Consider the following 16,731-nt stretch of genomic DNA (forward strand, 5'->3'; position numbering starts at 1 on the left):
GAACCCCACCGTGACCTGAGGACAATCAAGGTTAAGTCCATAATCGATATATATCCAAAAGCTTTGCCATAACGTGTCATCCATGTCACAAACATCCACACCATGGTGGGTAAAGATTGTCACAACCGCTCACAGAAACCATGCAGCCTCCGTCAATGTAAAGTGCTTGTGTGGCCTCTTTCCAGACCTGCCTTGGTTCCTTTACAATTCCTAATTAGATGATGTACATGCTTTCATTGTATTAAAAAGAAAGCAGTGGGGGAAAAAAGTGCCATGTATGGAGCCTTGCTTATTCGCTTGCAGTGCAGCGATAGAGAAAGTTACAATTGTCTCTCTCTCCAGTGCGTCTACACATGCAAAGAAAAACGAGGAAGAAAAAGAAAAGAATCAATGCACAAAAAGCACTTCATTTGTGCTCACTTTCATCCTTTATTGCCAGTATAATTAAAAGTGTCACACCTGTATGTCAAGTTGCGTTTTTGTCCTGTCTCCAGTTGTTTTTTGACTTCCTGTTTTATTTTGGAAACTAACTCCCTCTCGTTTCAGGTCCCTTGCCCTTCCTCATGTGTCACCAGTCTGATTGTCTCCCCTGATTCCTGATTGTGTCCACCTGTTCCCACAACTCCCTCATGGGTACTTATAGTCTGCGTCGCCCCTTGTCCTGTGCCAGTGTGTCTTGTTGTTTTGCCCTGCACACCAGCCCTCACGTCACGAGTCAAGTCAAGTCCGATAACGTTTGTCACGTCCTTTTGATCCCTGTTACATTTCCTCGTTTAAGAGAGATTTTGAGTTTTTGCCTTTTGAATTTTGATCTCAACCTTTTTTCCTCATTAAGAGAGATTTTGAGTTTTTTCCTTTTGAACTTTGATCGCGACCTTTGTTTCCTCGTTAAGAGAGATTTTCAGTTTTTTCTTGTTATTAATAAAAAGCAATATCAGCTGAACCCTCTGCGTCCGAGTCCTCCTCCTTCCTGCCTGACAGTACACACTGGCCAGAATGGACTCGGCAGAGAAGGACCAGCTGACGGAGGCGCTGCGCGCTCAAGCATCAAGACTGGCGCAGCATGAAGACCTTGTTGCTGACCTCGATCGAGGGGTTCGGGGACTTGCTCAAAGCCAGGAGGGGTTTAAGACTGCCATGACCACGCAGGTGGGACTCCTAAACAGTCAGGTAGAACAAATTCTCACCTTGCTCTCCAGGAACCCCGCGGCTTCTCCCGAACAACCCCCCACGCCGTCTGAGCCCCCTCCCGTAGCCACACCAGCAGATGCGTGCACGAGGCTGGCACCTCCGGAACGATACTCCGGAACCATCGGACAAAGTAGGTCCTTCATCATTGAATGTGAAATGCACTTCGAGCACTCTCCGATGCACTTTCCCACAGAACGGTCCAAGGTTGCCTTCATGATGTCCCATCTCACGGGAAGGGCCAAGGCATGGGCCACCGCTGAGTGGGCTAGGAGTTCGGCAGTTTGCTCATCACCAAAGAAGTTTGCCGACGCTCTCAGACTTGTTTTTGACCCTGTGGCAACAGACCGAGAAAGGGCTCGTGAGCTCAGTCAGATAAAGCAAGGTGGACAGTCCGTTTGTGAATACGCCATACGTTTTCGCACCCTGGCGATGGAGAGTGGGTGGAACACCACGTCCCTCTACGATGTTTTTCTGAGAGGGCTCTCCGACCAGATCCAGGACCTCTTGGTCCCATTGGACCTGCCTCTGGACCTCGATTCCCTCATCGCCCTCGCCATCCGCACCGACAACCGCCTACAGGAACGGAGGCGGCAGCGTGGGCCCAGAGGGACACCCGCTGCACCTGGCTCTTCCCCGACGCTCTGGGGCGCCGCATCGCGTCAAACCTCCCCTGAGCGACTCTCAAGAACCCGTGCCGGAGGCGAGGAGGAGCCCATGCAGATGGGGAGGGCCCGGCTCTCTCAAGAGGAACGACAGCGACGCTACCAGGAGGGCAGATGCTTTTACTGCGGCGAGCGTGGCCACCTCATCACCGCCTGTCCAGTAAAGGCCAACCAGTCGGTGAGTCAAGTCGCCGAAGTAACTCCTACTCCACGCCGATTGACCACAGTGAGGATTAAGCACCGGGATAAGAACCTAGAGCTGGGGGTATTGATTGACTCAGGGGCAGATGAGAGCCTAATCGACTGGGGGTTAGCACAAAGACTGGGGCTTCGGGTTGACCCATTGAGTAAACCGGTTAAAGCGAGCGCACTTAATGGAAGTGCATTGTTCACTATAACCCATGTTACAGAACCGGTGGAGCTTCGCATCACCAATCACTGGGAGCGCATACAGCTGTATTTAATACACTCACCTCTGCACCATCTCATCCTCGGGTTCCCATGGTTAATTCATCACAACCCACACATAAACTGGCGCACCGGGGACATTATGGTATGGGGGGAGGGTTGTAGGACCCAATGTCGGGAATCATGCCCCCAAGGGAAGAACCCCACGCTAAACCGTGTCGTCACTCACCCTGTCACAGACTCGGAGATCACCAATCTGACTCAAGTTCCAAGCTGCTACCACCACCTCGCTGAGGTTTTTAGTAAGAGCAAGGCCACAGCTCTACCACCTCATCGCCCGTTCGACTGCGCCATTGACCTTCTGCCCGGCTCCACCATCCCGAAGGGCCGTCTTTACTCTGTTTCCGGGCCCGAGAGGCAGGCCATGAAGGACTACATCGAATCCTCCCTGAGGGCGGGGTTGATCCGACCTTCCTCGTCCCCAGCAGGGGCAGGTTTTTTCTTTGTGGGAAAGAAGGATGGAACCCTTCGCCCCTGCATTGACTACAGCCCGCTTAACGACATAACCGTTAAGAACAGATACCCTCTACCTCTCATGACCTCAGTATTCGACCAGCTTCAACAGGCGCAGATTTTTACCAAACTGGACTTACGCAACGCCTATCACCTGGTTCGCATTAGGGAAGGGGATGAGTGGAAAACGGCATTCAACACGCCGTCTGGACATTATGAATACCTGGTCATGCCCTTTGGTCTCACAAACGCCCCAGCAGTTTTTCAAGCGATGATAAACGATGTGTTAAGAGACTTTTTAGACCAGTTTGTGTATGTGTATTTAGATGACATTCTGATTTATTCCCCCGACCTAAACACCCATAGGAACCATGTTGAACTCGTCCTGCAACGTCTCTTAGACAACGGGTTATATGTGAAGGCGGAAAAGAGTGAATTTCATGCCGATACTGTCGCCTTCCTGGGCTTTATCGTAGCCCCTGGGAGGGTTCAGATGGATCCGGCTAAAGTAAGCGCGGTAGTAGAGTGGCCAACTCCTGATAGCCGCAAGAAGGTACAGCAATTTCTCGGTTTTGCTAACTTTTACAGGCGGTTTATCAGAGGCTTCAGCGCGACAGCAGCCCCGCTCCATGCTCTTACCTCCCCGCAGGTGGCGTTTCACTGGTCCGCCGAGGCAGACGCAGCCTTCCAGGAGCTTAAGCGGCGCTTCACTACAGCACCCATCCTCACGCTCCCTGATCCGGCTCGCCAGTTTGTGGTGGAGGTGGACGCCTCCAATAATGGGATCGGGGCCATTCTCTCCCAGCGAGCAGAGTCTGACAACAAGCTTCATCCTTGTGCCTTCCTGTCGCGACGACTGACTGCAGCGGAGCGGAACTACGACGTGGGAGATCGTGAGCTGCTGGCAGTGAAGGCGGCGCTGGAGGAGTGGCGGCACTGGCTCGAGGGGGCACAGCACCCTTTTTTGGTTTGGACAGACCACAAGAACCTGCAGTACATCAAGAAGGCCAAGCGTTTGAATTCCCGTCAAGCCCGCTGGTCCTTGTTTTTTAACCGTTTTGATTTTTCCCTTTCCTACAGACCGGGATCAAGAAATACCAAGCCTGACGCCTTATCCCGTCTTTTCAGCCCGGAGCCCGTGGCCAGGGAACCTGAGCCCATCCTCCCACTACACTGTGTGGTTGGAGCGGTTACCTGGCCTATAGAGACCAAGGTGAAGCAGGCCAACGGTGAGACCCCCCCACCTCGTGGGTGCCCAGATAATCGTCTGTTTGTCCCTATTAATCTGCGCCCACAGGTGATCCACTGGGCTCACTCGTCTTTGCTCACCTGCCATCCGGGCGTACGTCGGACCATGTTCGCCATCACGCAGAGGTTCTGGTGGCCGTCCATGGAGCCGGAGGTCAGGGAGTACGTTGAGGCATGCTCCGTCTGCGCCAGGAACAAGAACTCCTCCAGAGCCCGCGCAGGCTTGCTACAGCCGCTGCCCATCCCGTCCCGGCCGTGGGCAGAGATCTCGATGGATTTTGTCACGGGGCTACCGACCTCCAAGGGGAACACCACGGTGTTGACCGTGGTGGATAGATTTTCAAAGATGGCACACTTCCTAGCCCTACCCAAGCTGCCCACCGCTAAAGAGACCGCTATCTGCATGATGAACAACGTGTTTAGGATCCACGGGTTCCCCAGAGACATTGTGTCCGATAGGGGGCCCCAGTTTGTCTCGCGGTTCTGGCAGGAGTTCTGTAAGCTCATCGGAGCCACAGCTAGCCTCACATCGGGGTACCATCCCGAGGCCAACGGACAGACGGAGCGCCTCAATCAACAACTGGAAACCAGCCTCCGGTGCCTGGTGGCCCAGAGCCCTGCGTCATGGAGCGAACACCTGACGTGGGTAGAGTACGCCCATAACTCCCTTCCCACCTCCGCCACTGGCATGTCTCCCTTCCATTGCGTTTTTGGTTACCAACCCCCTGTGTTTTCCGAGTCCGAACCAGAGGTGTCTGTGCCCTCCGCCCAGGCCTTGGTCCGCCGCTGCCGCCGCATCTGGGCAGCGGCACGCCAGACGCTGATCAGACAAGGGGACAGAGTGAAGAAAGCAGCGGACCGCAGGAGGAGACCGGCCCCAGTGTACCAGCCCGGCCAGCGAGTATGGCTCTCAGCCAAGGACCTACCCTTGCAGGTCGAATCACAAAAGCTGGCCCCTCGCTTTGTCGGCCCGTTCCCCATCTCGAGGATTATCAATCCAGCAGCTGTGCGCCTCCGTCTGCCCCGGTCCCTGAGGGTACACCCAACTTTTCATGTCAGCAAAATCAAACCAGCGAAGGAGAGCGCAATGGTGCCAAACCCCAAGCCACCCCCACCCCCTCGAATGGTCGAGGGGGGGCCGGTCTACACGGTGAGGAAACTGCTGGCGGTACGTAAGCGGGGACGGGGCAGGCAGTTCCTCGTGGACTGGGAGGGCTACGGCCCAGAGGAACGACAATGGGTCTCGTCTAGCTTCATAGTGGACCCGGATCTCATTCGAGATTTTTATAGAGCACACCCGGACATTCCAAGGCCGCCTGGTATTCGGCCTTGAGGGGGGGGTAATGTCACACCTGTATGTCAAGTTGCGTTTTTGTCCTGTCTCCAGTTGTTTTTTGACTTCCTGTTTTATTTTGGAAACTAACTCCCTCTCGTTTCAGGTCCCTTGCCCTTCCTCATGTGTCACCAGTCTGATTGTCTCCCCTGATTCCTGATTGTGTCCACCTGTTCCCACAACTCCCTCATGGGTACTTATAGTCTGCGTCGCCCCTTGTCCTGTGCCAGTGTGTCTTGTTGTTTTGCCCTGCACACCAGCCCTCACGTCACGAGTCAAGTCAAGTCCGATAACGTTTGTCACGTCCTTTTGATCCCTGTTACATTTCCTCGTTTAAGAGAGATTTTGAGTTTTTGCCTTTTGAATTTTGATCTCAACCTTTTTTCCTCATTAAGAGAGATTTTGAGTTTTTTCCTTTTGAACTTTGATCGCGACCTTTGTTTCCTCGTTAAGAGAGATTTTCAGTTTTTTCTTGTTATTAATAAAAAGCAATATCAGCTGAACCCTCTGCGTCCGAGTCCTCCTCCTTCCTCCTCCTTCCTGCCTGACAAAAAGTGGCTTCAACGGACCTTCCAATCCAAATCTCTCTGTCAGCTGGAGGTGGCCGGCTCAAAGTCATGTGGCGTGATTGAGGGGAAAATGTTTCTCTTGGGACAGTTATAGCATCAGGTATATCCACCACTGATTTGCGTGGAAGGTCGGAGTGATTGACAACTACTCTGGCAATTCACTGGATGAGCATGTGCATGTTTTTTGCAGCGACAGATGCTTATACTGATTTTGGTATTTCAGGGGGTCATATTTAATCATTGCATTATCCTAATTGCCTGCCCACCACCCATCAAACACCAGGACTGTGCAACAGCAGCAACTGGCACAGAAACCATCAAAGCCTCTTTCATGCCAGTTGTTGGTCCCAGTTATTGCCCATTTTTACCAAAGCAATAAGAGTATAAATCATTTTTACATACTATTTCCCAAAGTTTCCTGCATTGATAACACCAGCTGAGAGATAGAAATTAGCACATTACCTGTGTGTCATTGCTGCATTCGAGCCACTGGACCAATTATTTCTGCTCTGCTGCAATTTGAAAGGCCTCTCCAGCTGTGTTTGACGCAAAGCTGGCTTAGGGAGGCTTACTACTGACCAAAAACATAAACAAGATTACAGGAGGCCAACCTCTCACAGCACTCACGAGTGACAAAAGAACCCCTGCTAAATGGACATTTGGTCCGGAGCCGCCAAAAGCAGGAGGAATGTCTTTCTAATGATTTCGACACCTCTTTGGGAGAGACCGAAGTGATAAGAAACGGAGAAACAAAGCAATCGTTGTTGTCCATTCCAATCAATACGAGGCTGTTCATTAGCAGAGACAGCATGGCACACGGAATTAACAGAAAGGGACAGATCAATGCTTTAAGAAAGAGAAACCATATAGGCAGAGGTGTAATGAAATTGGATTACAGATGGCTGCTTAACTGCAGCATTCCACTGATGACTTCCCAGGCAATAACTATACATAGCTTATTAATCATCATAGGCAGAAACTCCATAAAGGGTGGACCTAAGATGACCTTAGAGAGCTCATTGTCTGGTGGGATGCCGCAGATTCAGATTTTGCATGCGGAGCTAGCATGCTACTGTGTAAAGCTATTTCCCTACGTCAGCCAGACTTTTAGCTGCATTTATTATGTATGAGAGAGTAAAAGGGCTCTATGAGAAGATTATAAAAGCTTAACATTTTGATGAGATTAATCTAGCGATCAATCTTTGCATGCATACAGTGGTGAACCAATTAAATTGTGGCAGCAAACAAATAACTATGTACGTTCATGACCTGCTTAAAAATCTCTACCGCACATTATTCTGGAGGCAGAATTATTGCCGCACAATGCAGCATAAGAATATTTCTATCATGTTACGAGCACAGATATACGGTGCGGAAAGGAGGGAGGGGGATACATTTCACAGGAAGGGAGTGTATGCGAGTTGCACAGAGAGGACGATCTGACATCTCAACTCCCACTGTCTGTCATTCCGGCTTGCCAATGATGTATGGTTGTTATATGGCACAAGTCCCCGAGCAGAACCAGTCAATATGACCATGCCGAGGAACTCTATTGCCAGACAATGGGAGACTGTGACCCTTGTTATGGAATGACAAAAATCCATGAGGGTGTTGGGGAAAGGGAATAGGGCTTAAGAGAGGCATGGGGCGTTTGTTATTATTCCATATCACACAGTCAGCATTCCCGTGGTACCAAAAGAGCTGTAAAAAGCACATTCAGATATATATTTTTTGGGAACAATATTGAGCGGCCAGTTCAGCTGTTGCTGTTCTGGTGCTACCTGATCAGAGTTTATATTTTTGACACAGCTTTTAACTCAAAAGCATATTTCTGCCAGAAATCTTTAGAGAAAAGAAATAGCGACTCCCTGTCAGCACCTCAATGTGTGTTTTCCATTAACCCGAGGGGGGTCTCCAAACAGCCCAAACCTTCAGTGTGCCGTATGAAAACTACTAAAATGACGTCCCAGCGCCGGCAGACGAGAGGAAAAGGCCCCCCCGCTCTTTCTAGCTCTTCGCCGGGGGATGTGGGGAGGGGCCCTGCTCCTGCCTGTACGCCAGTGCAGTTATCTGCTGCTTATTATTTGGCTGAATGAGCTGGAGCGGGGCTCGGGGGGCTCGCTTCTGACATAATGACTGATTACAGTCTTGTGGCTCCCCTCTAAGAAATCCCACAGTTACCACCATTGTGCCGCGGCGGCTCAGCATCACAGGAAGGGCCGATGCACGACGAGCCGATGGCTGAGTGGGGGTAGCTGGTCTTTTCCAGTGACGGAGTGACTGCTACCCGGCTCCTGCAGCTGTCACGACTGACAGGGACACCGCTGGACACCTGGCTCATCAGCAGACGTATCATCAGGTGCCTGCTTAACAAATGCTTTTTTCTAACTCATGGGCTTAAACATTTCCAAAGCCAAATTGCAAGAAACGTGACTAAATAACAATCTGCGTACCCTAATTCGCCCGAATAGTGAAGAGCAAATATATCCCCTCTCCCTGTGGAACGGTACGTTCTAATGCATACGGACATTAAGCCCATTAGGAATTATAAAGTGTCACATGAACCTGCCTTTGCAAAGACACCCACCCGGATGTGGAACAGAGACACGTGCAGGTGCGACAGCGGTACGAAAAGCACACAAAACAGGATGTTTCAACAGCAGAGCGTTTCCAAACAAGTGAAGTCCTTCTGTCCGCACTTTTCAAACGCCAGCTTTCAGGCAGTCAATTAAGTTCAAGGTGAGACAAAAATGTGTTGTCATTTAAACGGTTTTGCTCCACTGGGGCGGTGCATCAACTCAGTCATCTTCATTCCAGAGGTGACAAAGGGCTGGCAGGGAAGTGTATACTTGCGGGTGGGTACACACCGCCGCCGTTATCACACTAGCCTGAGCCAGAGCGCGGTAGTAGGTGCACAAAGCGCACCGATTCGGGAATGCTCGTAAAGACGGGGACAAACAACGGACTCCTCTCGAGGAGCCCGCTGGCTGAGGCGGTGGGCCGTGCCGGATCCAAACACACCCCCACACTCCTAAATCCAATCCTATGCTATCGGTTAAGAAAATCAATTCACAAGTCACGAGCACAGAGGGAGATGCAGAAATGCTGCAATACATTTGAAAGTCACAAGTGGAATCAGACTGTGATTCAACCAGGTTTATTGCGGGCCAAATATGCCTTCTCTTAATCAAGAAATCATTTTTTAAAAATACATTTTTCCACCTACAAAAATGTATCTACCCCTTTGTAAATTGTATTATGAATGGGAGTATTCTAGTATTCTAATGTGTTAAGCGGGATATTGAACATTTCTGCAAGGCATTCACGCTTCGTGTTCCATTACAAGCTCTTCTGTGGAAGCGGAAGGCTCAAAGTATAGCAGAATGAAGAAACACTGCAAACAAGACAGTGGCACCATCAAACTTGATGTTTTTCAGTCAGCTGTTTGGTTACCCGGGGTGACGGTGGTGGTGGAGGGGAGAGAGGTGGAGTAGAAAGATGCAACATGACTACAAATTGACGCAACAACAACAACGAGGCAAGAACACTATAGAGAGACAAATCAACCACAATGACACTCCACAATTTGTTGTTTGTAGCCGTTGTGTCTGTCAGTGTGGCGGGTCTTAGTCCCATGCAGCTGAGGCTGGGGGGCTTCAGGGCCCAGGGGTCGATTGTCTTCTAATCCGTCAATGCGGAGGCGCTAATGTTCTTTGTATAATCCAAGTTATACAGCAAATCGTTTTGACATATATATCGTCTCTTTTTTGTACTGATTTACTATAAGTAGTAAATGTAAAGGTATTGTATATGTGGCGTAAGGCGGCGGATGCGAAGCTCATCTCATCTGATATTTACAGATCCCGCACCACGTACACAAGGAAGCTTCGTTTCTCTTTGCTGACCAATTAGTGGTCCGATCAGGAGGTCCCAATGGTTTAGTGAGGCGTAAATACTGACCGTTATTTCCATTCATTTGTATGCGGCTGCAGGTGCACTCACTTATTATGTATTCAAGCCCAAACCTGCCTCCCGAACAGGCCATAAATTAACATCTTTTAGAGCTTCGGTCTCGGAGAAGCATTGCATCTTTGTTTGAATCCTCTTCAATGGTCCAAAGTTCAAGACGAATAAAAAAAAAAAAAAAGATCCAGAACAACAGAAAGCAATCAATTTAGTTCCAAAGAAACTTTGCGTCATAGTGTTAAAGGCGCAAAGACAAATGCATCAGACTTTACGGCATAGTAAAGAGGTTGATGTACTGCGGCTCAGTGCGGCTTTGTCAGTTTGATAGCTTTTGGGCACCTTTTAACACCACCAACAGGGTCGTAAGAGTGGCTCGGATTGCTTTAAATGCTAAGTTGACATTTTTGGGTCCATATTTGCACTCGGGCCGAGAAGGTATCCTTTTCGCTCGCAGACATTCATTTTTCTCGGGCCATTTTTCTTTAATCTCATTGGGGCTACGGTTAACAGTCGTATACAAGCGCTGTATCTTTTCCATCAAGTGAGGGCCAACCGGTTGGATCGCTGTACTTATCGCTGGTCAGACGTACTGCGGAAGCCGCCCTCCGCAAGAAACATTCTCATCAGAATCATTGCGGCGACACAAAAAAAGCATTTCCATCCCCGTACATGAAACGCACAGCTGCATTTGAACAAGCGAGTTAATGCTCGCCGCTCACGTTCCCTCGGCAGGAAGACTTGGTGTCGAAACGCGCCTGCTAAGTGTTTTGACCCCCCGGGGACAATTTAACTACGTGTCAAATTTAGGGTGGAGGCCTCGCAGATAGCAAAAGCACACTGTCAATGGTGATGGTGACGTAGACACCCGGAGCATGAGCTTGGTATGTTATCTCCGCCTCATACGCAGTGGTACAAAATGTGTACCAAAATGAGAGTAAGAAAATTATTTGTTTTAAAGTCCACAAAAACCTTCATGCACAAATATCTAAATCAAATTTTAATTTTAAATGTATTGTTATTTGCAGGATCGGAGAAGTCGCAGACTTCCCAAATCTAGTTCCATACTAGACTAAGCACACATCCTCATCAAAGCACCAGACACACACCCTCTCTCGCATCGGAACTTGTGAACCTGCCACAGAGAGACTGCTTGGAATTAATTTGATAATCCCCTTAATCATGTTGATATTTATAGGTGAACCGGTGGAAAACAAAAAGGGATTTTTTCCTTTTTCTCAAAATAGATGTAGCTGTGTCACACAGTGTTTACGACGATTTTTTTGACATTAGTATATATATTGCATAACAAATACCAGGTTGAATTGTACTTTGTTTTGTCGATCTTCAAAGTCTTATTTGAAGGGTTGTAATAAACACAAAAAACATTGATGGCAAACACTTCAACCCTTCCACTGTCAGATATATTCAATAGCATGTTACACTTCATGTTGTATAGCAAAATCTGCTCCTCGAACACTGACTCTTGGGTACCGTTTTCTTTGAAATGCTCCCAAACATCGGGGTGGACTCTTCACAGAGCTTCAGAGGATCCACACACTAATTGTCTGTTCTTTCCATCAAGCAGCAGCTGAAGTCTCCATCCAAACTGTAACCTCCATTTCCTGCACAGGGTTGTGAAAGCTTGTGTCAAACCCTTTGAGTCCAAGCTCTTTATGAGACAGGACAGCTAAAGTGTTGAGAGGCGTGGACCATGAGGACCTTTCCTCAGCCATGTGTTTTCTTTTTTCATTTTCAGCTTTTAGCTTTCTCCTTTTGTGACATTCCTGCCAGAGAAAGGGCCCCATGGGTCCAACCTGTCTCCCTCCTAACAGCATGATAACTCTGGTCTTTTGGACCTTACAAAAACCAAAGGGCCTCACTGTAGCAGTGGGTGAGATTTGGCTCACAGGAATGTTAATACAGTACAGAAGGGGTGTGTGTGTGGGGGGGGGGGCATAGATCTTTGGCCACCAGACGAAGCAGTATGTCAAAAAAAGACATCAAATGTATATATAAAATATGTAAAGAACAAGTTTTTAAATCCCCGAGCCTTCTGGTCGATAGGGTTACCCTGCAGATGTAACCGGAGTCCTTCCGAACTTCAGTGCTAATCCCAATAATTTACCATGGGTTTCCTCACCGGCCTTGGGGAGTTAAAGTAGATATCCACCGGCTAATAAACTGTGCACACACACTGCAGCGCTGCGTTATCAGCTATAATATAATATTACCGCTGACTTTACCCGTCTCACACACACGGCCGCCCTCCCTCTCTGGCAAATGTTACGCCAAGCACGCAGTTCGTGCCGGCCCAACAGTCAGCCGACAACCTCACGGCTAATGCGATTGATGCGGTGGAGACTAAAGTGTCTGCCGAGGCGACTGTGAGGACTGCCCGGATGGATTTAACCTCCTCGTGCATAAATCTATAGTTGAAAGGTGACAAGAGGTTAACGTCCCAAATAGGGTGCGGTTGTGTTGGCGTAGGGCTTCGAGTAGTAGTCGCACAGTTTTGTGCCTGATAACAATATCGGTGCATCCTTAATTTTAAAAAACTGCCAGAAAATAGAGAGCGTCATGTTCCCTTGTTTGACGGCCCCTAGGATGCGGCAGTGGGTATGAACAAATTAATTCAACTGCAAAACACGTTTCAGAATCCATAAGTTAGACCAACTTTGTGAGATGCAGCGTTCACTCGTGGCGTTCTCCTTATTTTGTAACTCAACATATGGGTGCTGCTGCCTGTGTTAGGCCCAAACGAAAAAACATTTTCTATTGGATAACAATAAATTAATCAAATGATCCTTTCTGCTCTAAAGAAAATCCATGTCATTGCACTGGCTTCAATTGAAGTAAATGGAAGAGGGAGGGACGTTACATTACAGTAAGTGAAGCCATCAACTTTGATTGTAGCAAATTGATTACAATTCCAGCAAAGTGTATTTCCTAGCTGCCAAAAAAGGGTTTGAATTTAAAGCCTTTGCGATGGCGTACCTCTACCAACTCTCTGACTTTGATGAATAAAAATACCATCGAATATTTCCCCTCATAAGTGCTAGGGTCCGTGAAAATATGAAAAACAAATCCCAACCAATACAGTTTCAAATCCCAAAAGAGATGAAAATGTGAATAGCTGAAAGGATATGTGCCGTATGACCTTGAGCATTATATTCAAGCTATAGTGAAATGCCAGACCGTTCCAGACAAAGCATTTAGATTGGCATGAAAAAGGTATTCATTCACTCAGCAATTCTCCTCCGGCGCTTTTCAGACCTGGGTCGATTAGTATTTTGGAGTCATAGGCCAGGGGAGGTCTCACTAAATTCAGCATCTTTAAAGTTTAAGGTGATGAGTTTAAAGCGGAATAGGTACACTCGTTCATTTCAAAACAAAGGGATCCACGAGTGTGTGAGGGGGACGGAGTACGGCCTTGAATGCTATTTGAAGAACGCTTATTCAAATTAACACTCCAGTTAAAAGGCCTGTGACATGTTACTTGATGAAGAAATTGCCAGAGCCCATGTCCTCTTAAAATTATGGCTCATGACGAAAAAAGGCAAAAAAAGATCATGAGGCCTCCATGAATTCATAGTTAGGTGTTTTTTTATGTGGATGAAAAAGATATATATATTTTTAGTTATAGTTTAGTTTTAGTGCTGAAACACTGGCAACAGTCATGTACAGTAAATCAGTCTGTTACCTGCCAGTTTTCATTCATATTTATAGCACCTTGCTATCATAATGCGTCCCGTTACCAGCGATAACCGATCCAAACGATGATCAGCACACTGGCTCATATTCAGAACGCCATCTCTTTACATTGGACAACCACAGATTTGAGTAAGGGAACAATTATTCTATTTTCATACGGTGCCGTCCCATCAGCTGTGCTGCCAGATGCTAAGTTCATGCGCGGTTATATTAAATGTAACCAAGACAGTATTCCACGAGGAGCAGCATTTAACTGAATCAAAATGGAGACACACAGAAAACAAAAGTGTGCAGGTTGAGATAAAAAAAAATAATAATCAAATGTCCCCTTGAGTTTCCCAGGTGGAGGAGGAAGATTTTACTGTTGGTAGAGGAGTGTGTGTGTGTGTGTGTGTGTGTGTGTGTGTGTGTGTTCGATCTGCTTGAGGACACTTCTACCAATGCAGATGATATGACAAATGGCGCTGCAGTTCAGGACATAATAAATGTAATTAATAAAATCAGGATACAACCAGCAGTAATGTTAATGATATTGTGAAATAGGAGGGAAATTACAGAGAGTAAACTAGTCACACATCTGAATCACAAGAGGCCTAATCCTAGACAAGAAAAGGCCTTTCCGAGTTAACCACATTGTTTCGGATAAAATTTAAACATAGAACCAAATTTACAATCATTATTTGGAGATGAAAGACTTTGCTCGGACTCCAGGTGATCGGCTTAGAGTCCACTTTGATTCTGATGTTGAAAGACAGTTTTCTGTTCCTGCATCAAAGCATGCGGCACAACGCCGCACTTCTACCAGACGCGGGGCCAGCAAGTCTTCCTCGGCGGAGGCATCTGCTCACTGTTACTTCCATCACATTGTCCATTAAATAAATAGGTGTGCTGTGCAGTATCAAAAAAGCAATAGTAACACTTTTAAAAAGCGTGTGCGTATATATAACATATTAATCCTACATACATTCACATATCTGGCACATCTTATTCCAGATAGTCATCTGTAGGAAACCACTGCCTCACTCCTCCCGAACAACAAACTACAACAGAAAACAAAGAGCTGCATTGACACATTTCTTGATGTTTTTTTTAAGTCTAATTGCTTCACAGTGAGCGACGGTCTCAGTGCGGTCTGCGCCTTTTCAATGTAAAGTGCAAAAGAGCAGAGGCTGTAAACAATTCACCAGCATGACCTCACAATCTTCTTCAATGCGCGAACTTGATTCATAGGTACGCATTCAGAATGGAACTTCTTCGCAAAGCCATTTTCAGCACCATGTGAATGAGACAAAAAGGACCTTTCACCAAACCAACAATTCTCCGGATGCATTTGATCTTAATGCCGCAGTCCAGCAGAGCGGATTAATTAGTCCGACGGGAAATTGAAATGTTCATATCGGCTATCAATACGTTGCGCCTCAAATCCGCGCTGATCACACCTGAAGGCATCGATATCCCAGTTAAAGTAATTAAGAGCGCCGCGCACGCCAAACACCGGCGTTACCGAGCACATCAACACTGCAGCGGGGGGATGCACTACCGGGCATTACTAACGCCCGCGGCGGAATCTGCACATAATGCCGACGATGGTACAAGTGCGCACGGACACGCGTTCGGGTACGGAAAGTCACACTTACCGCGCATTTAGAAAGCACCGGTGAGACGCAAGGAGAGCTCACGTCCTTCCCGGCAAAGTATAAGCGAGCATTTCTCTCCCTCAGCTGTCTTTGAGTCGCGGGGGGGGGGGGGTTGTGGGGGGGTACTCGTCCTTACGCACCACGGGCAGGGAACGGACTTGATGAGAGAGATGGGATTGGGGAGGGTCCGATGAGCAAGAAAACAAAACGAATCCAAAACAGTGACCTGCGGTCGCTCCGGTTCAATATCCTCGTGCAGCCGCTTCGCTCGAGTCCGCCGTGCGCGTCCTGGGGATGTATCCACGCCGCTGTCCCTTACATCCCTTTATGGCACGAGGCTGCGTCCTTTCTGTGCGAGGAGGGGGACGGGGGAGGGGGGCTACATCACGTCCCGTGGAGCTGAAAGGCGAAACGCCAGCAAGCCGTCGCCACTCGCGCACACAAACACGCGCGTAAAGAGTACCCCAAAAGAATTTGAGAATGGCGGGCGAAAGGGGTAAGGGGATTATGGGAGGAAAAAGACCCTCCCAAAAAAAATCAAAATAGTCTTATAGGTCGTTTGGGTCCCGCAGGCTGTGAGAATCGGACAAGCCAATTGTGCGCACTGGCTGCGGGTAGTTGTGCGTGGAGACTGAGGGTTCGGAGAGCCTGTGAAAGGTGAGAGGGGGGGGGGGGGGGGGGGGGGGGGGAGAACTCGCGATGCCGCTCTCGCCGTATACTCGGGCTCCACCTAGCAGCAAACACTGGATAACATGCTGCAAACCAGAGCCTAACCCTACCCACATATTTTATATATATATATATATATATATATATATATATATATATATATATATATATATATATTGCAGTATGCATATGTATGCATTTCTCTCTCTCAAAAGATTCGATGCCTCTTGAAAACGAGAAGTGCCCATCAACAGCTCAATAAGAGGACAGGTGGAGTTCGTGATGCCAAACACGGTTTTTAGGGGTTGGGGAAAAAAAGGCTGCAATAGTACACGTGTTTTATCAGAAATGTTTTCAGGTGTGAAAAGTTTATAATCCTATAAAAAAGTGTTTTCTGGGTATTGTGTTGTTTTTTTTTGCTGTGTACGTGCAAGTATTATGTTTTACATTATGTCCTCAAGGAAGAGTTTGTGGCACTTTTCTTGCTATCTAAGACTATTATTCAAGTCGAAGGTCGAAGAGCAGTCTTGTTATTCTCCCTCAACTACAATTCCAGCTGCTCTGCGTGGGTAAAGAATTACGTTTAAGAAACAAAAACACAAAGAAATACGTTGACCTTTGATCACTGCAGCAGCTGCACATCTCCAGCTAGAGCCAGCCTGCATTCCACCCCTCAATCATCCGCTAGCCAATTAATCACTTTAATAATCCTCATCAAAATCCAACAATAACAAGTAATCATCCAATCACTCTCCCAGTGATCCACTAATGAGCCCAGGGGAACACCGACCTGGCAAAGCACATTTTTGCACTCGTTTCCTGTC

The 16,731-nt window shown here is 47.8% G+C and overlaps 1 protein-coding gene and 1 long non-coding RNA gene across 18 annotated transcripts in view; both read right to left on the minus strand.

Moving 5' to 3' along the window:
* LOC120822056 (adhesion G protein-coupled receptor L3) overlaps nt 1-16,731 on the minus strand; it is a 189,397-nt gene that overhangs the window by 165,634 nt on the left and 7,032 nt on the right. For 16 of the 17 annotated variants that reach the window (XM_078106255.1, XM_078106250.1, XM_078106247.1 and 13 more), the window contains exon 1: nt 15,239-15,916. The exons of the other annotated variant lie outside the window; for it this stretch is intronic. The gene's annotated coding sequence lies outside the window, so the exon portion shown is untranslated. Of the gene's footprint in view, nt 1-15,238; nt 15,917-16,731 lie in introns of those variants that run through there. 17 annotated transcript variants of the gene reach the window in all.
* LOC144410426 (uncharacterized) lies at nt 453-5,880 on the minus strand. The gene is made up of 2 exons (XR_013468475.1): nt 5,734-5,880; nt 453-875 (listed from the first exon to the last, which is right to left on the minus strand). It is a non-coding gene; the product is annotated as an uncharacterized LOC144410426 (long non-coding RNA).

This window comes from Gasterosteus aculeatus, chromosome 7, assembly GCF_964276395.1.
Source record: "Gasterosteus aculeatus chromosome 7, fGasAcu3.hap1.1, whole genome shotgun sequence".
Lineage (NCBI taxonomy): Eukaryota > Metazoa > Chordata > Actinopteri > Perciformes > Gasterosteidae > Gasterosteus > Gasterosteus aculeatus.